The 24,982-nt window shown below is 43.0% G+C and overlaps 1 protein-coding gene across 1 annotated transcript in view; it reads right to left on the reverse strand.

Moving 5' to 3' along the window:
* Nucleotides 1–10,044, reverse strand: part of LOC109907776 (ataxin-1-like) — a 35,402-nt gene extending 25,358 nt beyond the window's left edge. Inside the window, exon 1 of the mRNA XM_031793953.1 lies at nucleotides 9,694–10,044. The gene's annotated coding sequence lies outside the window, so the exon portion shown is untranslated. The remainder of the gene's footprint in view (nucleotides 1–9,693) is intronic.
* Nucleotides 10,045–24,982: the final 14,938 nt, after the last annotated feature.

Genomic DNA, 24,982 nt, shown 5'->3' on the forward strand with positions numbered 1-24,982 from the left:
CATAGTTGTGATTTCTTTACTATTATTCTACAGTGTAGAAAATAATAAAAATAAAGATTAACCCTTGAATGAGTAGGTGTGTCCAAACTTTTGACTGGTACTATATATATATATATATATACATATATATACACAGTTGAAGTCGGAAGTTTACATACACCTTAGCCAAATACATTTAAACTCAGTTTTTCACAATTCCTGACATTTCATCCTAGTAAACAATCCCTCTCTTAGGTCAGTTAGGATCACCACTTTGTTTTAAGAATGTGAAATGTAAGAATAATAGTAGAGAGAATTATTTATTTCAGCTTTTATTTCTTTCATCACATTCCCAGTGGGTCAGAAGTTTACATACACTCAATTAGTATATGGTAGTATTGCCTTTAAATTGTTTAACTTTTTATGGCTGCAGGGGCCGTATTGAGTAGCTTGGATGAAAAGGTGCCCATTGTAAACGGCCTGCTCCTCAGTCTGAGTTGCTAATATATACATATTAGTAGTAGTATTAGATAGAAAACACTCTAAAGTTTCAAAAACTGTCAAAATATTGTCTGTGAGTATAACAAAACTGATATTGCAGGCGAATCCCTGAGGAAAATCAAAACAGGAAGTTGCTTCTATTTTGAAAACTCCATGTTCCATAGCCTCCCTACGCTCCATTTAAAGGGATATGAACCAGATTCCTTTTCCTATCACTTCCTCAAGGTGTCAACAGTCTTCAGACATAGTTTCAGGCTTTTATTTTGAAAAATGAGCCAGAACGATAACATCACGTCAAGTGGTCACATGAGTTTTGCTAGCGCAACAGAGTTTGGATAGGTATTGCTTTTCCCTCTACTACTGTGAAAGACATTTGCAGTTGATATATTATCGATTATATATTTGAAAAACAACCTGAGGATTGATTATAAAAAACGTTTGACATGTTTCTGTGGACATAATTTTCGTCTGCGTTGTCGTGACCGCTCTTTCCTGTGGATTTCTCAACATAAAGCACCAAACAAACGGAGGTATTTTGGATATAAAAATAATCTCCCAGTGTAACTGGGAGTCTCGTGAGTGAAAACATCCGAAGATCATCAAAGGTAAACGATTAATTTGATTGCTTTTCTGATTTTCGTGACCAAGCTACCTGATGTGTACTTAATGTTTTATTGTGCGATAGATAAGCTTACACAGACGCTTGGATTGCTTTCGCTGTAAAGCATAATTTCAAAATGACTCAACAGGTGGATTAACAAAGTCAAAACTGTGTTTTCCTATATTGCACTTGTGATTTCATGAATTTAAATATTTATAGTAATATTTATTGTATGTAGCGCTATGCTATTCAGCGGTTGTTGATGACACTTATCCCGATAGTGGGATTGCAGCCATAACAAGTTAATTTGGGTCAAACGTTCCTTTGCTGTTGTTCTGGGATCGATTTGCCCTGTTCGCACCAAAGTACGTTCATCTCTAGGAGACAGAACGCTTCTCCTTCCTGAGAGGTTTGACGGCTGCGTGGTCCCATGGTGTTTATACTTGCATACTATCATTTGTACAGATGAACGTGGTACCTTCAGGAATTTGGAAATTGTTCCCAAGGATGAACCAGAGGTCTTGGCTGAATTATTTTGATTTCCCCATGATGTCAAGCAAAGAGGCACTGAGTTTGAAGGTAGGCCTTGAAATACATCCACAGGTACACCTCCAATTCACTCAAATTATGTCAATTAGCCTATCAGAAGCTTCTAAAGCCATGGCATTATTTTCTGGAATTTTCCAAGCTGTTTAAAGTCACAGTCAACTTAGTGTATGTAAACTTCTGACCCGCTGGCATTGTGATACAGTGAATTATAAGTGAAATAATCTGTCTGTGAACAATTGTTGGAAAAATTACTTGTGTCATTGCATGTGTCATGCAAGTAGATGTCCTAACCGACTTGCCAAAACGATAGTTTGTTAATAACAAGACATTTGTGGAGTGGTTGAAAAACTAGTTTTAATGACTCCAACCTAAGTGTATGTAAACTTCCGACTTCAACTGTATCCATTGATTCTTGAACTGTCACACTTCATGAGAACCTAAAATTGTTTTTCTCAAATGTTTGTAAATATTTTCAATGTAAACAAACACTGTTTTCCCTCGTAACACAGTTAAAACAATCATTTTGATATCATGGATGGTCAGTCCTTACATCCATAGCTCTGTTTGTTAATCTGAGTGTGGTTACATTTCTCCAGGCCCATCCCTCAACTTTTAACCGAAACAGAGGCGGGGCGATCGTTTTGTTATTATTTCGTCTGTGGATTTTCCCTTTAAACAGCTGCATATTATCAGGATATCAAAGTAATAAAAAGTAGGCCTGTATCAAATGCAGCATATGTCATACATTTTTCAGATGTAAATAGCACTTTTCAGTACTGCTCAAAGCACGCCATTCCATGAGCACAGCATTTATTTTTCAGCTTGAATCAATGAGTCCAATCTGTCCTCCATGACAACAAAATCATAAACAGAGTAGGGATGGCTAATAAGTCCTTAGTTTTGGGGTTATGCTCAGGTTATGCTCAGTTTTGGGGTTATGCTTAGGCTAATCTATATTTCCATCTTTCCAAGTCCTATTTTTGAAGATCACGGGGTATATCATTTATTGGAATGACTGAAATTCTGATAGACTTTGCTTTTAATGTAAAGATATCATGTAATCATATTATTGTATGTAGTAAGAACACATGGGTTAGAAGAAGCCTACTTAACCAACCCATAATGTAAAATGTAACATCCATATATGGCCAGCTATGTAAACTTTAACATTGATTTATCCTGCAATAGATGTCGTTCAATTGGTAACATACATTCCTCTTAAGAGGAAAGTAATCTAAAAGTAACTAAATGTAATCAGATTATGTTACTGAGTCAGGTAATCAAAAAGTTACATGACTGATTACAATTTTGGACAGGTAACTGTAACTGATGATATTTAGAAAGTAACCTACCCAACCCTGCACATGCACCCATGCACACACACACGCGCACACACACAAACACGCACGGTCACACACACACAATAACAATAATACACTAGTAGCCCATGTGTTGTAGAGAGTCACATTTGTGAGTCAGAGAAAGACTCTCCAACGGCCTCTCCATGCCTCCTCTCTCAGCTGTGCCTTGCTCCATGCATGACTGTACCCCTGTAAAAATAGACCTCTTAAAGGGCCAGCAACCAGTCAGTCCCAAACAAGAGTCCAGTCAATTCAAGAAGTACACTGACATTCCATTTCCAATTATCTTTCATGAGTTTCAATTAGGAATTGGTGTGTGTGTTTGTTTATGCGTCTGTGCGTGCTCATGTGTGTGTGTGTGTGTGTGTGTGTGTGTATGTTTCTAAAAGAGGGAGAGTGAGTTCATTCTCATTCAGAGATGTACTCACTCTTCAGCATCCCCCACACGCTCACACACGACACACACATGTTGTTGACGACAAACTTTGGATGAAATGGTTGTAACACGGTTTATATTGTCCCTTTAGCTTTCGGAATGAACCCTGGTGGGTTCTTAGGCGATACTGAGCTCTTTAAGCTTCTGACCGTACCATTCAAATTAGGATCGTTGTGTACACTGTCAAAGAGAAGGAGTCAGCAGGCAGTGCCAGGTAGGTACTCAGTTTCCCAATGAGGACATGTGTTTGAGTGACAGTGAAAGCGACTGACAGGCACAATGGGAGTCAGACGCCATTCCGGCTTCATCTCAGAGGATTGAGACAGGAGACTACAACTTCAAATGAAAACAAAAGGCCTAACACAACAACTCTACATGTGTGAACTGATACCAGCCCACCCTGCCAAACCTAACGCACGCATGCAAACACACACACACACACACACACACACACACACACTCGCACTTACGCACTTATGCACACACTCACACATACACACCCGGGTGCAAATATGGACATTCAGAAAAACACACAGTAACAAAGAAGTGCCCAACTTTGCCTAGTCCTTTCAAAGGCAAGGGCGAATCCGACACCAAAAACAACATTGAAACGGTTGAAAGTACAATCGATTCATATACGCGTAACAGACTAACAGATGCTGACCATGCACACTCTTACGTTATAATATGATATACAGTATCGCCTAGCTCTGGAATATTACTGTGAGACAGCTATATGTCTGACACCAGATGAACATTCAGTAAACTCTCAGACTGGAAGGGGTGACGTTTAACCGTAGACTCTGATTTAAGGTCAATGTAGTGTTTTTCTCACTGTGGATGAACTTCTACTTGTAGTATTCCAATCATCTTCAACAGTCAGTCCAGGAGGGAAGGAAATTGTTAGACTACATGTTAGAGTGCAATACTTGGTAATGGAAGTTTAAACTGACTTTGGGGTACCAAGAAACACACTGTGTAATTGAAAGAGGTTTGAGTATGTGAGCTGCAGTGGTTGGAGCACTCCCGTGGAAGCAGAAAGAGGTTTGAGTATGTGAGCTGCAGTGGTTGGAGCACTCCCGTGGAAGCAGAAAGAGGTTTGAGTATGTGAGCTGCAGTGGTTGGAGCACTCCCGTGGAAGCAGAAAGAGGTTTGAGTATGTGAGCTGCAGTGGTTGGAGCACTCCCGTGGAAGCAGAAAGAGCTATAATCATGCATGTATGAGCATTGCCTCCTCCACCATAGTGCTATAACTAGATATCACGCAGTGGGCAGAGAAACAGGGAGTGCTGTACCCCCCCCCCCCCCCCCCCAAAAAAAAAACGCTCACCTCCACGCAGTGTTTTTGCACACACTCATGCATACGGACGCAAGTGCGCACACACATGCAAGGATGCAAGGGCGCACGGAAGCACGCACCTCTAGGTGTATGCTCTTTAACTCCTTTCAAAGTGAACCCACTATTGAGATCAATCTCAGACTATAGCAACACACAAATCAAATTCCCATCTCTTCTTAAAAATGCATTGTCTAACTGCTTACATTTTTTCAAATGGTATAGCCACAATAATATTTCCTCTGTTACAGGTATGAATGGACCCAACCCAGACAGTCTAGTTTACTCCTTTTATTCATGATTGATTGGAGTCTATTTGTCCGATTAACTGTATTTGTCCTGCACTTTGTACCAGTCTAAAGGGACTGCTCTTGTGAGAAAGGTTTCCAATGCCTTTCTTACAAATAAAGGCAATCAATTTGAACCTTGAATACAGAACCTTGCTTTCTGTCTGTCCTTTAACCCCAACGTCCAACTCCACCACCACATTTACAGTCTGTATCTAACACTCCCCCTGTCCCATATCTGCCCTCTGCATGGGGGTATCTACCCCATCTGTTTGACTGCCGACACCCATATGTGCATCCTCTCTGTCTGTGCCAACCTAATTTAGATAGGAATATATGTTTCTGCTAATTATTTCTGACATTTTTGTAGACTATTTGTTAGTCAACTTGTCTATAATTTGTCACATTATCTGCCTGTTTCACCTGTCTTTGTGCTTGTCTCCACTCTTCCAGGTGCCGCACATCTTCCCATTATCCCCTGTGTATTTAAACCTGTGTTCTCTGTTTGTCTATTGCCAGTTCATCTTGTCTTGTCAGGTCTTACAAACGTTCTTTCCCGCCTTCCTGTTTCGCTAGGTCTGAGTCTCTGCCTGACTCTAACCTGATTATGAACCTCTGCCTGGCCTGAACCCGAGCCTGCCTGCCGTCCTGTACCTGCCTGACTCTGATCTGATCATGAACGTCTGCCTGACCTCAACCTGCCCTTTGCCTGCCCCGTGATTCCAATAAATAATTTGAGAACTATACTATCCACCTCCCGTGTCTACATCTGGGTCATATCCTGGGTCATTAACCTGAGAATGTTGGGTAGTCACAGTGAGAATATGCAGTTCCTACTCATTGAATCTCCTCATGCACCCGTGGTTTTGGGGTTTTCCTGGCTCCAGAGACACAGTTCCCTGATTGACTGGGCTACTGGTTCAATCCTGGGTTGGCGCCCGTTTTGCCATGGGTATTACCTGAAGTTGGAGCTGCCTGCCCCGGGACAGTTTGGGAAAAGCCCTGGGCCTCTCTGCCGTCCCTGTGGAGTACCAGGACCTCCAGGAGGTTTTCAGCAAGGCCAGTGCCACCGCGCTTCCTTCCATCGGCCCTATGACTGCCGCCATCAACCTTCTCCCTGGCATTACACCATCTCGGGGGTGGCTTTATTCCCTGTCAGGTCTGGAGACCAAGGCGATGGAGATGTATATTGAGGACTCCCTGGCTGCAGGGGGTATCCATCCTTCTGCCTCCCATGCCAGTGCAGGGTTCTGCTTTGTGGAGAACAACAAAACCCTGCGTCCGTGTTTCGACTACCGGGGCCTGAAAGACATCATCGTTCAAAAACGTTTCCTGCTCCCACTCATTGCCTCTGCTTTCGAGCCTCTCCAGGGGGCTACCATCTTCTCCAAGTTTGACCTCCGGAACACCTACCATATGGTACGGATGCGGGAAGGGGATGAGTGGAAGACCACCTTTAACATGGCTAGCGGCCACTACGAATACCTGGTGATGCCGTTTGGACTGTAAACAATGTTCTCCGGGAACATGTTGAACCGTTTCGTTTTCGTCTACATTGATGACATCCTTGGGTTTTCTCACTCAGCTCAAGAACATGTCATCCATGTCAGACAAGTCCTCCAGGGTCTTCTGGAGAACCAGCTGTATGTCAAAGCGGAAATATGCAAATTACTTCGCTCCACCATCTCCATCCTGGGGTACCTCATAGCTGCAGGCAACATCCAGATGTATCCTTAAAAGGTGAGAGCGCATTCCTCTGCCTCTTGCGCATTCCTCTCCTATCGTCTCGACCCCATGGAAAGAAATTACAACATCCGGTTAGCCAGAGGGGCCCCGGATGACCGGATGTTTGTCCCGGACTCTGCTCGTTCCTCGGTTCTGGAATGGGCTCATTCCTCTCAACTGACCTGCCATCCTGGCTCCTGTCAGACCCTGGCCTTTGTACAACAACATTTCTGGTGGCCAACCTTGGTTCCTGACGTCTGCGCATTCGTGCACCGTGTGTGCCCAGAATAAGACTCCTTGGCAAGCTCCGGCTCGCTTCCTTCAACCCCTTCCCGTCCCTCACCGTCCCTGGTCACACATATCCCTGGACTTCGTCACTGCTTTCCCCTCGTCTGATGGCAACACGGTTATCCTTACTGTGGTGGACTGGTTTTCCAAAGCCTCCCACTTCATCCCTTTGCCCAAGCTAACCTCAGCCAAGGAGTCGGCCCAGCTGATGGTGCAGCACGTCTACCGGATCCATGGACTTCAGGTGGACAGTCTCTGACTGGGGTCTCAGTTCTCATCCCAGTTCTGGAAGGCGTTCTTCTCGCTCATTGGGTCATCGTCCAGCATGTCCTCTGAGTTCCACCGCCAGTCTAACGGCCAGCCAGAGCGAGCCAATCAGGACATGGAGACGACTCTTTGCTGCCTGGTCTCCGCCAATCCCACCACCTTGAGACAGAATCTCATGTGGGTAGAATATGCCCGCAATACCCTCCCTTGCTCAGCCACTGGTCTCGCTCCCTGGGATATCAGCCCCCGCTCTTCCCGGAGGAAGAGGAAGAGGTCAGCATACCCTCGGCCCAGATGTTCGTCTGCCACTGTCACCATACCTGGAAGAGAGCTCGGTCGGCTCTTCTCAAGACCACCTCCAGGTATCGACAACAGGCGGACCACCACCAGACACCGGCTCCCGTTATTGTCTCGGGCAGAGGGTATGGCAATCCAATCCTGACCTGCCCCTCCGGGTAGAGTCTTGCAAACTGTCCCCCTGTTTTATCAGCTCTTTCCCCATCTCCAAGATCCTTAGCCCCTCTGATGTTCGTCTTCTGTTGCCCAGTACCCTCCATATACACGACCATTCAAAAGTTTGGGGTCACTTAGAAATGTCCTTGTTTTTTAAAGAAAAGCTACTTTTTTGTTAATTAAAATAACTAAAAATTGTTCAGAAATACAGCGTGGACATTGTTAATGTTGTAAATGACTATTGTAGCTGGAAACTCCAGATTTTTTATGGAATATTTACATTGGCGTACAGGGGCCCGTTATCAGCAACCATCACTCCTGTGTTCCAATGGCACGTCGTGTTAGCTAATCCAAGTTTATCATTTTAAAAGGCTAATTGATCATTAGAAAAACCTTGTGCAATTATGTTAGCACAGCTGAAAACTGTTGTAAAATATAAATGATTGGAACCAAGACTTAAAAATAACTGATATTGTCGCAAGATGGAGGGAATGTTGGAACGTGTGTAAAACTAACAATGACTCAATAATCCATGCTTTCTGGGAATGTTATGAAGTCCAAAAGTTATGGATGGAGTTAGAAAGTTGGCTGTCAGAAGTATTACATTTCTTCCTGTCTGCATATTTCAAGACATGGCATATGCGGGCGCAGTGAGATACCCAATGGGATGGACAATATTTTTTATTATCAATCATCTTGACAAAAAACGTATACAAAGAAAAAATGGAAATCAACCAATTATCTGTTGTTAACACAATGGAAAGGTCAAACGCTGTATTATCTAAATGTTGAAAGTTCATGTGAGAGGTTATAGATCTACAGTCAGTTTTCATATTTCAGTTAGGCCTACTGTTCCATTAAACCCATCTGAACAGCACAGTTCCCTTGATGTGCCATTTTTGAAGTCCCCGTCTTGTGACTGTCAAATTTGTCTAGCGCCTCATAATCATCACACATAAGATCTTTCCCAAAAATAAGGCTACTGTTCTGGCCCTCCCTTCTCTTTATTTTCAACTCTATATTCAACAGCTTTTCTCTTACTCAATTAAACTACAACATTGTCCTTTTTGCCTAACTTTTTCTGCCTCAAGTTCCCAAATGCATTTGCCATTTGGCAATTGCTGTGTATTTGGCACACAAACAGTTAAGCCCTAAAGCCTAGCGCCAGATAAAAATGATGAAAAACAAATATCAATGTAGCCTATAAGAATGATACATTTATGAATTCTTAATGCAGTGCTTTCTATTTATTCAATCACCCCCCCCCCCCTCCCGCCCGCCGTCATATGTGCCCACTCTGTGACTGTGGCCCCTGGCTATCTCTGGACTGGGTCTATTTCAGCCCACTGCTCTAATTCTGAGCCCAGATCTGCAGGCAGGCTGAATGGTGAACCTACTGGAACCTACACCTCTCTATCCCTTACACACACACACACACACACACACACACACACACACACACACACACACACACACACACACACACATACACACACACACACACACACACACACACACACACACACACACACACACACACACACACACACACACACACACACACACACACACACACACTGTTTGACACACACTGCTATGCAAGTACTGTACACACATGCTTCTATACCATATACAGTGCACACATGCATGTTGTATTTCCTTCTCACCCACACTAACATTGATTTTTTTTTATTTTTTTATATCTCAGACACTTCTAAGATACTTTCTTTCAATATCACACATTCTGAAAATTCTTATAGTCAATACAGCACATTCTCAAAGAAGAAACTGCTCTATGCATATATTTTACCCCTTCCATCTATATTTCTGTCTGTATGTCTCACACTCACTCCTACACCCACACACACCCAAACACACACTCGGAGGGGAGGAAGCATCCCGGTTACCTACCTCTCTGGGTGTCTTTGCGTGGTGAATAACAGAGTGAGTGCTCATTGGATCAGTCAGCAATAAAGCACTTAGAAACATCCAGTTTTGATACTGCTAGCCTCTCTCTCTTTTCCCCTCCCCTCTGTCTCTCACTCTCTCTTTCTGTCTCCGACTCACTGTCTTCACTCTGTTCTTTCCTTTTCACCTTGTCTCACACTCTATTTGCTCTTTACTCGTCTATGTTCTTACACTCTCCGTCTCAAATCAATTCAAGCTAGCTCTCCCTCTGAGTGTGCGCTCTCTCTCTCTCTCTCTCTCTTTCTTTCTCTCTCTCTCTCTCTCTCTCTCTCTCTCTCTCTCTCTCTCTCTGTCTCTCCCTTTCTCACTTGCTTGATCTCTCTAACCCCTCCCTCCCTTTACCCCCTCTCTCTCTCTCTCGTACACACACACACAACTATATCTCTCTTTTTCCCTCTCATAAACTCTCTCTTACACACTTACAATGCCCTTCTCTCCCTCTTCTCCTTGCTTTCACACAGACTCTGTTACTTTCTTTCCCTCTTACACACTCTCCTTCACACACGTGATCTCCCCCCCCCTCTCTCTCTCTTGCTCGCTCTCTCTCCCCCTCTATCTCTCTGTTCCTCCTTCTCTCCCACTCTCCTGCCTCCTCTTCTCTTTCCCCCTCTCCCTCCCTCCCTCTCTCTCCCTTGATCCCTCCCTCCCTCCCTCTCTGGATGTATAATTAGCCAGAGCTCAGTGCGGGGTTGCTAACTGATAGAGTCAGGCTCATTGTGGGAGCGTTAGCTAACACTAGTGTTAGCGAGCAGTAGTGTTAGCAGCAGCATTAGTGTTGCTGGGTGGCTAGTGTTTGGCTGAGGGCCCGGCGGCTACGCTCATTAACCTCCTCAGAGCGGAATGCACCGGCCCACACCTCACGCCAATCTCTACAACACCTCTGCCTCTCCTCCTATCACAGCACATTGCAATGCTAGGATAGGTGTGTGCAGTAACCAGGATGCGAAATGTTTGAGAAAAGTGGGAGGTTTTTGCACTATGTATATTCTATTGTCATGGAGATATTCTTTCAATAGTGACTTAATGGGAAAATCATGATTTAATCTTAAAAATATGCATGTTTGATTTCATTTCAATTTTAACAACCAGCATAAGAAATCATTACATAGTTAAGTGTTATTATTTGAATGTTCTTCCTTCCGTTCAGCATCATGTGATGCTTATCACATCCTTATCATCCTTCTACGCCTCTCAGTGAAACCAGGTAAAGGGACAGAGAGCGCAATGGAGCACAATATAGCATTTTTGGCCTCCACCCATCATAAATGACATGACATGAACCCTCAACAGAATTGGCATGTCTCTCTATTAAAAACAACTAACAAAACACAGTACGTACTGAACCAATTCACAGATGAATTGACACATTTCAGGCAAAAGTGCTTCCTACCTAAATCCTAAGATGTGTGATGGGGAGTGATTTTAAAATACACAGCTGGTGAGAAAGAGTGTGACTGGCACATGGTGAGAAGTCACATGTTGTGTGTGTTGTTGCTTATGTGAGCATCGGGCACAACACAACCCTGCAGTATCATTTCCCCCTCTCGTTTCTTTCTTTTACCTCTCTCTCTCTCTCTCTCTCTCTCTCTCTCTCTCTCTCTCTCTCTCTCTCTCTCTCTCTCTCTCTCTCTCTCTCTCTCTCTCTCTCTCTCTCTCATATTCTCTGTTGAGACTCAAGGACCATGATCTACTGATAGAATATACCACCTAGTGTGCAGTACATCACACAACAAAGTATATCACAGCAAAGTTATATCGACCTACGTAACCTTCGGTCTCTGTTTGTCTTCTCTCTGACGCACACACACACACACACACACACACACACACACACACACACACACACACACACTTTCACTTTGACTGTCCAGGAAGGGATCGATGTGGGTAGGACAGACGTATAAACAGCCACTGCGGGATGGAGAAGGCCCTGGCAGTATGTCCTCTGTGATCTGGCTACAGGAGGACAAGCCAGGAACACACACACACACTCACACATCCTGACAAGGCAACTCTGACACAGACACAGAGAGAGGGGGGAGCTGGGGGCTTTCTGGATGTAATTTGATGCAGTTGACCTAAAATCAAGGGTCTGAAAGAAACTGCGCACCCTGCAGAATCACAGAATGAATGGCCTGCCTGACAATACGGATCATAGACTACCGAATGGAGTTAAGTCCTGGAGTGGAAATATTTCTAAAATTTAGACAGATGCTGAACCAATCAGGACACAGACAGATGGACCGACAGACAGAAGGCCAACCAAGTTGCAGAAATCCCTGTGGCTCTTACCCACACTCTGCGATGACAAGGCCCATGAAATAATTATTTCGCAAGTGTGCCTTTGTGTGTGTATATGTTTTGTATGTGAGTGTCTGTCTGTCTGTCTGTGTGTGTGTGTGTGTGTGTGTGTGTGTGTGTGTGTGTGTGTGTGTGTGTGTGTGTGTGTGTGTGTGTGTGTGTGTGTGTGTGTGTGTGTGTGTGTGTGTGTGTGTGTGTGTGTGTGTGTGTGTGTGTGTGTGTGTGTTTGTGCATGCAGGAGTTTGTGTGTGTGTGCGCATGTGTGAAAGTGACTCACCCCGTGTCAGTTACTCCTCTGCTAAAGTGTCCTTTCCTGTTTGACTCCATACCTCTTCAGCCTATTTTTGTACTATGCAAATCTATCAAGGGAAAACCATAGCATCCATCTAAATAACATGGATTCTTCTGACAGCGTCTTAGGGGATTTCAGGGAGTTCTGTGTCTTTAACAGTGTCATGGTAGAATCATAGATTCACTGAAAGCGGACCGAAATATCCCGGCTTGCTCTTAAAGTCAAAAATATCGTATTGCACGAGATGTTGGAGTGACCTGACCGCGCAGATGCAAAGTGCAACTGAAGTTGTCTTTGCAAATGCACGCACAAATGTATATCCAGGTATGTACGTATGTGGGTGCGAACACACACACACAGACTCACAGACACACAGACACACAGACACACAGACACACAGAATACCCACATAAAACCCTCATACCCATACTTGGGCACATGCGGAACACACAAGCACAGACACACAGTGATATCCTATTATTGTCCTGCCGGCAGAGCCGGGCCGGCAGCAGCAGAGAAACTGGAGCTGGATGCTGACTCAGGGAACAGGCCCAGAGAGAGAGGAGCACATTGTGCTAAAAGAGAGGATTGTTACAGACACACAAATCTTTTCTCCATTCACTTTGAGGCTTCAGCCAATGTCACCCAATCAGCTGCCGGCAGGACAGCCTGACCAGATTCATGCATCCATCCATCTCTCTCTTTCTGTCTCTCGGTCACCGAATATCACTCTCACTCATTCTCTCCACACACGCATTTCTCTTTCACTCTGTTCTCTTTCTGTCTCCTTCCCCTTCTACTATTTGTTTGAGTCTGTTTTATTGTTCTGTCTCCTGCCCTCTGTTTATAAAGGCTGCAATTGTTGAATTGTCCAAGGTAGACTTTGAGGAATGATCGTGTGTGCGCGTGCGTGCGTGGGTGCGTGTGTGTTTACACGCTTGTGCGTGTCTGTCTGTGTGTGTGTTTGTTTGTTTGTGTGTGTGTCTGCCTGTGTGTTTGTGTTTGTGTGTGCTTACATCTTGTCACGCCCTGGTCTTAGTATTTTGTGTTTTCTTTATTATTTTGGTCAGGCCAGGGTGTGACATGGGTTTATTATGTGGTGTGTTTAGTCTTGTTTTTTTTGTAGGTATTGGGATTGTGGTATAGTGGGGTTTTCTAGAAAAGTCTATGGTTGCCTGAAGTGGTTCTCAATCAGAGGCAGGTGTTTATCGTTGTCTCTGATTGGGAACCAAATATATATTTATATGCCTTATTCTTTGAGTGTTTGGTGGGTGATTGTTCCTGTCTCTGTCTTCACCAGATAGGCTGTATAGGTTTTCTCATGTTTATTGTTTTGTTAGTTTGTTCATGTGTAGAGTCTTTATTAAAGAACCATGAATAGACACCACGCTGCATTTTGGTCCACCTCTCCTTCACCGCAAGAAAACCGTAACACATCTCTTCAATTCTTTCCTCCAAAATGAACATGAGCTCAGCCCTATGTACCGTTGTATGAAGCAACTCACTGTATTTCATCCAATAAAAAAGGTGGAGCACTAATCCAGTCATGCCCAGATGCCAACCCCTCCCCTCTTTCTCTTTGTATTTGTCTCCCTTTTTCTCGATTTTGTTTTCTCTCTCTCTCTCTCTCTCTCTCTCTCTCTCTCTCTCTCTCTCTCTCTCTCTATTTCTCTCTCTCTCTCTCTCTCTCTATTTCTCTCTCTCTCTCTTTATTTCTCTCTCCTCTCTCTCTCCCTCTCTCCTCTCTCTCTCTTTATTTCTCTCTCCTCTCTCTCTCTTTATTTCTCTCTCCTCTCTCTCTCCCTCTCTCCTCTCTCTCTCCCTCTCTCCTCTCTCTCTCCCTCTCTCCTCTCTCTCTCTCCTCTCTCTCTCCCTCTCTCCTCTCTCTCTCCCTCTCTCCTCTCTCTCTCCCTCTCTCCTCTCTCTCTCTCCTCTCTCTCTCTCTCTCTCCTCTCTCTCTCCCTCTCTCCTCTCTCTCTCCCTCTCTCCTCTCTCTCTCCTCTCTCTCTCTTTATTTCTCTCTCCTCTCTCTCTCTTTCTTTCTCTGTCTGTCTGTCTGTCTGTCTGTATTTCTTGTTTTACTATCTGTCCTTTCTCTCTATCTAAAAATACTGCAGCCCTGTCACTATAACAGATCACCTCAGAGGAAATTTGGAGCCAGCACTGGACACTGCTTTACACACACACACACACACACACACACACACACACACACACACACACACACACACACACACACACACACACACACACACACACACACACACACACACACACACACACACACACACACACACACACACACACACACACAGACAGACATGCACACGGTGGTATTAACCAATGAATGCTTGTTCACACAGCATGTTGACATGGGCCGTACACGTGTCTGTCAGACTAACAGGTCCATCATGCGGGCTCTGCTAAAAGAGGAGTGTGAGGGCAGGTATCTTTGTCAGGTCATTGGTAGCACCCAGACCCTTACGCACACAGACACAGGGACAAACTGGTGTGTGTGTGCATGTATAGTTCATTGTGTGCTCAGAGTAACTGAGACTGTGTCTACTGTTTTGGAAAGAGAGGAAGGAGGAATACACCACGTTTGTGAATGTATGAGAGAAACAGTGTGAGAGATTATGTTTGCAGAAGAGATGGTGTGTGAGAGTTTTTTTTATGTAGAGAGAAAGAGAGAGAGAGCGAGAGAGAGAGAGAGAGAGAGAGGAGGAGAGGGGGAGAAAGAGAGAGGGATAGAGAAAAAGTGAAAGAGAGCAAGAGTTGACAGGCTGCCCTTGTGACTAGTAAGGAAATGAAATAAATACGTTCTCACTGCAGCATTCACACTCCATGTAACTCCTGAGAGTCTGGCGAGGAGAGAGAGAGGTGTCACTGTAAGATCCCAGAACGGGTGTTTCTATGGCAACAGCTGTCTCAGGGATACCCGGCCCCTAGTGATGACCTCTGGTGAACTCTGGGGACTGTTTGAATCGAAGTTGCATCTTAATCTGAGCCAGTTTGCTACAGCAGGACAATATTACTGCAGCAGCAGGAAACAGGAATTATAATTAATAGGATTTTTTTTTGTAGGGGTGGATCCCTTTTTCTTTACGGCAAATCAAGTCTGACAATTTCAGGTGGAAATTACACACTTAGAAGCCTTTTTAAACTTTGAATACACAACATGTTTGCCTTCCCTGTTGTGCAGGAAAATTCTCAGAAACAAAAGAGTGATCAAATGAAGCTGCTACATCTGTAAGGTCAGTTTACGGCTAGATCAGATCTGTGCTAGCCAACACCTGCATAGCAGAGGTTTTGGCAGCGTCAGAGGCCGAACCAAAGATTTGTATAACCAAGATAAACCATAACCTGTCATTTCCAATGGGAACAAATTAGTCATAAATGGGCAGAGCACAAGCTAGCGAGATCCTAGTAGCCCGTTGTATATATGCATATTTCCATTAGGGAAATTCACCTTCGCACTCCTTCTAAACAACGCCATTTTTTTTACAACTTTGGCAATTGTTAAAGTCTACAAAACTGGTCATAACAGAGTTTACTTTTGGGAACAGAAAATGTGCAGAATGTCGGCCAAAATCCATCTCCTTCCATCTTCTCCTGCTGCCGGCCACTGGGCTTCCTCTCACTAGCATATTTGGTAGTGAGTGGAAACGCCAAGCGAATGCTTAACATTTATACATCTGGTGAAATATCTGCCTTATTGTTCTATCTGTGGTCGAACTGTGTTAGAGCTGTCAAATCCACAAGTCCACAAGCGGCTGGCTCCTGGCTTGACATTGGATGCAACCAAACCACAACGTTTTTATAACTCCTACGCAGCCAGAAGTTAATGTGGCCGCGTTACAAGTTCAAACACCCGACTGCATGATATTACATTGTCTACACCTCGATTAGACCGATATAAATCCTCCCATCCAAATGAGCACCCGTTCTACAGATGTTTTGTACTTCTAACGCGGTTGGGATTATAAGGAAGGGTGTGGTTTGTGACACACAAGATCAGCTGCTCACCTATTTGTCAGCACACACACCTCCAACTCCACCAAAATCATCCGCTATGAGGATGTATGCCAATGTGGGTTAGCGCTTGATTTCATTGAATCATAGCCTTAGTTTTCCCTCCTAAGATTAGGGGAGGGATCCTAGATCTGTGCTGAAGGGCATCTTCACCCGGACACTGCCCAACTAGCTTTATTCTCTTCTGGTCATGATGTGTCAGTGAAAGCTGTTATGAAGGAGGCTATCAGTCACATTCTGACATCAACAAGAGCTCACGGTTTTTCCAATTTGACTTCAAATTCTGAAGCTTATTTCAAAAAGTCTAATTTCAAAGTTGCTCCAAACGTGACATTTCTAAATGTTTTTGACACCCTGGGTTGACTCTCAGCGCCGTTGCGTTTGGAGAAACGTCATATTTCAAAGTTAGAGATTAAGACTTTGGATAGGGTTAAAACATGAAGTCTAGGCTTTCAAGGTAAGTTAAGGGTTAAAGGTTTGGGATAGGGTATAAAAATACAAATTAAATTCTCCCACTTGGATTGAACACAAGATTTTTGGATCCGGAGTCATGGGATTACCTAATAGTACTCACTGTTGCCTCTAGTGGCCGGTATTGAAGGCCTTTCCCGAAGTTCTCAGGGGATGGACAGACATCCAATTTCGAAAGTCAATCTTGAGTGATCTGTCTGCTGACACGGCCAAGCCTCAGCACACCAAACCTCAATCAAATGCAGCATCATTGCTACTCTACTCTCTGTACCTGGCATCCCTGTTCATTTGGTGTGTAGTCATCTGTGACTGCAGTGTTGTGTGTGGTTGTGCATGCGTGCATTTGCGTGCGTGCGTGTGTGTGCGTGTTAATCCTACCTGTGTTTTCACAGCCCTTGTCATCTCGTTATCACAGTGACATTTGTTCGGGCCTGCTGGGCCATCTGGATACGTCCCACACACATGTGAGAGAAACCAGCCTGGTTTAGGTCTGACTCACATCAAACAGCCTCCCTGCCCACACACTCACACACACCAACAAACACACTCAATCACACAGAGAGAGAGCGAGAGAGAGATGAAAATGTCGATATAATTTTACAAACTGAGTGCAGAAAAACAAAAAATATTGAACAACATTCAATCAATGCATTTGTTGTGTTTCGGTTGTTATTGAATGTGTGCAGCATGCCCTGGAACAGCACCCGTGGTGTGTGTGTGTGTGTGTGTGTGTGTGTGTGTGTGTGTGTGTGTGTGTGTGTGTGTGTGTGTGTGTGTGTGTGTGTGTGTGTGTGTGTGTGTGTGTGTGTGTGTGTGTATATGTGTGTGTGTGTGTGTGTGTGTGTGTGTGATGGTCCCAGTATGCCAGAAGGTGGGGAGGTGGAGATGTTGATGCCACATGTTGGAGTTCTGAAACAACACATTTGGTGCCAACGCACTGTCACAGAAGTAAACATATTTCAATCGACTACAGGCTTAACTGAATGAACAACAGCAACGGAATACAATAATACATTTTATTAAAACGTTTGGGGAATGGCCTCGTCTCCTAAAACGTTTGGGGAATGGCCTCGTCTCCTAAAACGTTTGGGGAATGGCTTCGTCTCCTAAAACGTTTGGGGAATGGCCTCGTCTCCTAAAACGTTTGGGGAATGGCCTCGTCTCCGAGGGATGATCCTCGGAGCCAGATGATATGATGGCAGCATAGTTTTTGAAGACTGGTGTTGAAAAACAGCAACTGAGAAAAAGAGTGTAAGTTGACACATAAATACCACACCAGATTTACGCCCATCAGTTGAGAGAGAGGAAGGGGATAATTGCAAGAGTGAGCCCACAGGTTAAACATCAAGTGTGAGGTATGTGGATTATTGTGCTGTGCTCGTAGGCTATGGGGTACATAGGTGATTGAAATTCCTCACATGGCTAAGAGAAGAAGAAACAAGACACTACGCTGCTGATGATACATTTGCCTGTACGGTAATATGCCTGTACAATAAGAAATAAAGGGAATGATGTTGCTTATGCTTACTGGATGAAGTTAAATGCATTCGGAACATCCTTCCTGATTGAACTTTCGTTAACTACAATACATTAGACATAGTACTGGTACAGAGATAGAGAGTGCGATGTGTGTCAATATAATGTGTTTGTTTCAGTTGTTATATGTGCAACACATCAAACAGCCCCTGTGGTGTGTGTATTTGTGTGTGTGTGTGTGTCTGTCTGTCGGTGCGCGTGTGCGTGTATATGTGGGGTGGGGGGGCTGTCCCGTATACCAGAGGGTGGGGAAGTAGAGGTGTTTTTGCCACATGTTTGAGTTCTGAAACAATACATTTGGGGCCAACGTACTGCCACAGAATTCAACATATTTGACACAGTACCAAAAGCTCTCACAGTCTCATGTCAGAATTAGACGTTTGACCGTGTTTCTGAAACATAATTTTTCTATGTTGCTCTAAACCTAAAATTTGGAAATGTTTAACTTTTTATGGCTGCAGGGGCAGTATTGAGATCTTGGATGAAAAGGTGCCCATTGTAAACGGCCAGCTCCTCAGTCTCAGTTGCTAATATATGCATATTATTAGTAGTATTGGATAGAAAACACTCTGAAGTTTCTAAAACTGTTTGAATTATGTCTGTGAGTATAACAGAACTCATATTGCAGGCCTGAGATATTACACTTCCTGTTTGTATTTTTTCTGGGGGTGGCAGATTTTCAACCAAGCTCTCATTGAAATTACAGCGAGATATGGATGAATTTTCACTTGCTATGCCTTCCACTAGATGTCAACAGTCAATAGAACTTTGTCTGATTACTCAAATGTGAAGGGGGGGTCGAATGAGACAGGAAATAGTCACCACTGCCATGGGTTGACCATGCTTTCACCAGGTGCGTTCACGGAAGAAGGACCTGCGATCCATCGCTCATCTGAAGTCATTCTAATTCTCCGGTTGGAATGTTATTCAAGATATATGTAAACAACATTCTAAAGATTGATTCAGTACATCGTTTGACATGTTTCTACTGACTGTTACAGAACTTTTGGACATTTTGTCACGTTATAGTGGACGCGATTTGTGACTTTGGAATTGTTTACCAAACGCTCTAACCAAAGTAGCTAATTGGACATAAATAACTGACATTTCCGAACAAATCAAGCATTTATTGAGGACCTGGGATTCCTACGACTGCATTCTGATGAAGTTCATCAAAGGTAAGGAAACATTTATCATGTATTTTCTGGTTTCTGTTGACTCCAACATGGCTGCTAATTTGGCTACTGTTCTGAGCTCCGTCTCAGATTATTGCATGGGTTGCTTTTTCCGTAAACATTTTTTTAAATCTGACATAGCGGTTGCATTAAGGAGAGGTATATCTATAATTCCATGTGTATAACTTGTTTTATCATCTACATTTATGATGAGTATTTCTGTTGAAACGATGTGGCTATGCAAAATCACTTGATGTTTTTGGAACTAGTGAATCGAATACGCCAATGTAAACTCAGATTTTTTTATATAAATATTAACTTTATCAAACAAAACATGCATGTATTGTGTAACATGAAGTCCTATGAGTGTCATCTGATGAAGATAATTCAAGGTTAGTGATTCATTTTATCTCTATTTCTGCTTTTTGTGAATGCTATATTTAGCTGGAAAATGGCTGTGCTTATTGTGGTTTGAGACCTAACATAATCGTTTGTAGTGCTTTCGCTGAAAAGCCTATTTGAAATCGGACACTTTGGTGGGATTAACAACGAGAATAGCTTTAAAATGATATAAGACACATGTATGTTTTAGGAATTGTAATTATGAGATTTCTGTGGTTTGAATTTGGCGCCCTCAATTTTCACTGGTAGTTGTCATATCGATCCCGTTAGCGGGATTGCAGCCATAACAAGTTTCCAAGGTAACATTTAGGAATGAACTCTGAATTTTAAGGTTAGGGTTAGGAAGTAACTCTGAATTTTAAGGTTCGGGTTAAGTTTAGGCATTAACGTCAAATCTTACGGTTAGCATTAACTCTGAAAGGTTAAATGGTTAAAAACAAAATCTCAAAAATAACTTTCTATCACTTGATTCTAACATGCAACCTTACATCCCAGATTTAGATGCTTATGCCAGTCTGTCATCCCCTTCCACAACACCCTAGCAAAATTGAAACAGACTTGAAGGTAACAGCGCTCTCTGTTGCCCCTAGTGGTCGGCTTCCATGCCATCTCCGGATGGCTTCAGACATGCATAGCCGTCTAATACTGACTTGTAGCACAGGTGACCTGGCTGCATTTGCTACAAGCAGACTGGTACAGAGGTTACAGAGAAGAGATAGATGATCATTATCACACGCAGGCACTGCAATGTTTTTTTTAATGCAGGATACACAGCCCATTCAAATAAATGCAACCCTGGAGGGAGAGAGAGCGTGTCTTTATCTCTGAATATCTGTGTTTGTGGGGCACTCACTGAATGAGTGAGGCTTGAGAAATCCCCACGCTGCACTGCCAGAGTGAGAGAGCAAGAGGGAAAAATAGATACACTTCCTCCTCACCACAAAGTTTCCTGCACCTATGATTCATTCACTCTGCTCTTTGATACAGTGTGTGTGTGTGTGTGTGCATGCATACATTTGGGAGCTTGTTTTCGTTCATATTCAGCAATATTCTTTTAAACTCGGCAAAAAAAGAAGCGTCCCTTATTCAGGACCCTGTTTTTCAAAGATCATTTTTAAAAACCCAAATAACTTCACAGATCTTCATTGTAAAAGGTTTAAACACTGTTTCCCATGATTGTTCAATGAACCATAAACAATTACTGAACATGGACCTGTGGAAGAGTCGTTAAGACACTAACAGCTTAGCCTACAGACGGTAGGCAATTAAGGTCATAGTTATGAAAAATTAGGACACTAAGAGGCCTTTCTACTGACTCTGAAAAACACCAAAGGAAAGATGCCCAGGATCCCTGCTCATCTGCGTAAACGTGCCTTAGGCATGCTGCAAGGAGGCATGAGGAGGGCAATAAATTGCCATGTCTGTACTGTGAAAGTGCGTTTCACTGACGAGTGACGGTTTTGTTTCACCAGGGGTGACAATCGGATTTGTGTATATCGTCGAAGGAATGAGTGTTACACCGAGAGCTGTACTCTGGAGCGGGATTGATTTGGAGGTGGAGGGTCTGTCATGGTCTGGGGCGGTGTGTCACAGCATCATCGGACTGAGCTTGTTGTCATCCTGACATGACCCTCCAGCATAACAATGCCATCAGCCATACTGCTCGTTCTGTGCGTGATTTCCTGCACGACAGGAATGTCAGTGTTCTGTCATGGCCATCGAAGAGCCCAGATCTCAAACCCATTCAGCATGTCTGGGACCTGTTGGATCGGAGGATGAGGGCTATGGCCATTCCCCCCAGAAATTTCCAGGAACTTGCAGGTGCCTTGGTGGAAGAGTGGGGTAACATCTCACAGCAAGAACTGGCAAATCTGGTGCAGTCCATGAGGAGGAGATGCACTGCAGTACTTAATGTAGCTGGTGGCTACACCAGATACTGACTGGTACTTTTGATTTTGAACCCCCCTTTGTTCAGGGACACATTATTACATTTCTGTTAGTCACATGTCTGTGGAACTTGTTCAGTTTATGTCTCAGTTGTTGAATCTTGTTATGTTCATACAAATATTTACACATGTTAAGTTTGCTGAAAATAAACGCAAATGACAGTGTGAAGACATTTCTTTGTTTTCTGAGTTTATGTGTCTGCTCTGTCCTGAAATGTTGTGTGTGTGACATTTCTGTGAAAATGCTGAATGTGGAGAAGTGTATTCTGGTTTCAGAGCACTCTGAAAACCCACTGATTACTAGGCTGATTAGGAGATCAACATCAGTTAGAAGATCATACCCAGTTTCAGTATGACTGTGTTTGAGAACTAGTAAAGCGTAAACACCAAGATTACAAAGGTGAACCACGGTGAACCAGAAGTAATTCGCAGCATCCTGAATTCTGGATGACTGATGTGCCCAATGTAAACTGCCTGTTACTCAGGCAAAGGAGCTAGGATATGCATATAATTTGAAGCATTGGATAGAAAACACTCTGAAGTTTCGAAAACTGTTAAAATAATGTCTTTGAGTATAACAGGACTGATATGGCAGGCGAAAACGCGAGGAAAATCCATCCAGATTTTTTTTGTTTTGTGGTCACAGGCCATATCAATGCTAGCCTATGGGATATTCAAAATAATTCCTCCCAGATTGCAGTTCCTATGGCTTCCACTAGAAAGGGTTTCAGGCTTGTTTTCTGAAAAAAGAACGAGTAGTTGTAGTTTTTCCAAGGTGTCTCTCATTAGAAAAGTGGTGAATGAGGTGCGCGCTTTTCGTTATTTATCTTCCCTATTGAACATACTATTCGCCGTCTTAAATTTGATAATTTATTTAAATATTAGAGCACCTGAGGATTAATTAGAAACATTGTTTGACTTGTTTGGACGAACTGTACTGGTAACTTTCTGGATTTGTTTATATGCATGTTTAACGAGTGGATTACTGAATCAAGCGCGCTAAATGAACTGATATTTTTGGAATACAAAGAAGGACTTTATCGAACAAAACAACCATTTGCTGGGACCCTTGGGATTGCAAACAGAGGAAGATCTTCAAAGGTAAGTGATTTATTTTTATCCCTACTTGGGATTTTGTGACGCCTGTGCTGGTATGGAAAAGTATTTTGGTGTGGGGCGCTGTCCTCGGATAATCGCATGGTATGCTTTCGCCGTAAAGCCTTTTTGAAATCTGACAACACGGTTGGATTAACAAGAAGTTAAGCTTTTAAACGGTGTAAGATATTTGTATTTTGAATTTCGCGCACTGCAATTTCACCGGATGTTGTCGTGGTGGTATGCTAGCGTCCCACCTAGACCAAAGAGGTTTTTAACAAACATTGGTCTCTTAACTTGTTGAGGATAGGGGGCAGTATTTTCACTTTGGATGAATTGCGTGCCCATAGTGAACTGCATCCTACTCTGTCCTAGATTGCTAACATATGCATATTATTATTACTATTGGATAGAAAACACTCTGAAGTTTCTAAAACTGTTTGAATTATGTCTATAACAGAACTCATAGGGCAGGCAATCTTCCAAACAAGAAGTGAAATTCAGAATGTGGGTCAACTTTGACGTCATCGCCCCCTCCTTTCCCAACAAGATATGGATCTGGTAGCACTTCATATGCCTTCCACTAGATGTCCTCATTCAGTAGAAAGTGGAATGGAGCTTTTGCTGTGAACTTTGACCGAATGGGAGGGGAAATAGTCACTGTCCCGACAGAATGCCATTTTCCTGTGGCGCATTTCTCTGTGGGTGCCACAGCCGTTCCATTTGGCTGCAGCTGAAAACGTATGATCCGGTTGGAACGTTATTGGATATATATGAAAATAACATCCCGAAGATTGATTCTCTACTTAGTTTGACCAGTTTATTCGACCTGGAATATATCTTTTTGAAGTTTTCGTGCGAGTTGTCCTGGACCAGCAGTCAGTTTTTGGGCACGTGAGCTGAAAGTGGTAGCAAATGCAGCTAATTGGACATTATGGAACAAAACAATGATTTATTGTGGAACTAGGACTCCTTGCACTACATTCTGATGAAAGTTCATCAAAGGTAAGGGAATATTTATGATGTAATTTCGTATTTCTGTTGATTCCAACATGGCGGAGAAATACTTTTACGTCTCAGCGCTGTTTCAGATTATTGCATGGTAGGCTTTTTCCGTAGCGTTTAAAAAAAACTGACACAGCGGTTGCATTAAGAACCAGTGTATCTTTAATTATATGTAGAACATGTATCTTTAGTCAAAGTTTATGATGAGTATTTCTGTTATCTGGCGTAGCTATCTATAATTCCTTCGGATATTTTGGAGGCAGTTCTGAACATGGCGTCAATATAAACCGAGATTTGTGGATATAAATATGCATATTATCGAACAAAACGTAAATGTATTGTGTAACATGTCATATGAGTGTCATCTGCTGAAGATTTTCAAAAGGTTAGTGATTCATTTTATCTCTAATCCTGCTTTTGTGACTCTATCTTTAGCTGGAATAAATGGCTGCGTTTTCCCTTTGATTTGGTGGTGGTCTAACATAAATATATGTTGTGTTTTCGCTGTAAAACATTTTTAAAATCGTACATGATGCGTAGATGAACAAGATGTTTATCTTTCATTTAAGGTATTGGACTTGTTAATGTGTGAAAGTTAAATATTTCTAAAGAATATTTTTGAATTCCCTGCGCCACCTTTTCAGCTGAATGGGGGGTGGAGTTCCCCTTAGGCACATTTGGGCACTCTTGACACAACATTTTGAATAGATATACAATCGTTCATTGGATCAGTCTAAAACTTTGCACATATATTGCTGCCATCTAGTGGCCAAAATCTATATTGCTTCTGGGCTGGAATAATACACTGTGGCCTTTCTCTTGCATTTCAAAGAGGATGGTAAAAAAAAGTCATGTTTTTTCTTTGTATTATCTTTTACCAGATCTAATGTGTTATATTCTCCTGCATCAACCTTCAAAGTGTTTCCTTTCAAATGGTATCACGAGTATGCATATCCTTGCTTCAGATCCTGAAGGGG

The sequence above is a fragment of the Oncorhynchus kisutch genome, linkage group LG17, assembly GCF_002021735.2.
Source record: "Oncorhynchus kisutch isolate 150728-3 linkage group LG17, Okis_V2, whole genome shotgun sequence".
In the NCBI taxonomy this organism is placed as follows: Eukaryota; Metazoa; Chordata; class Actinopteri; order Salmoniformes; family Salmonidae; genus Oncorhynchus; species Oncorhynchus kisutch.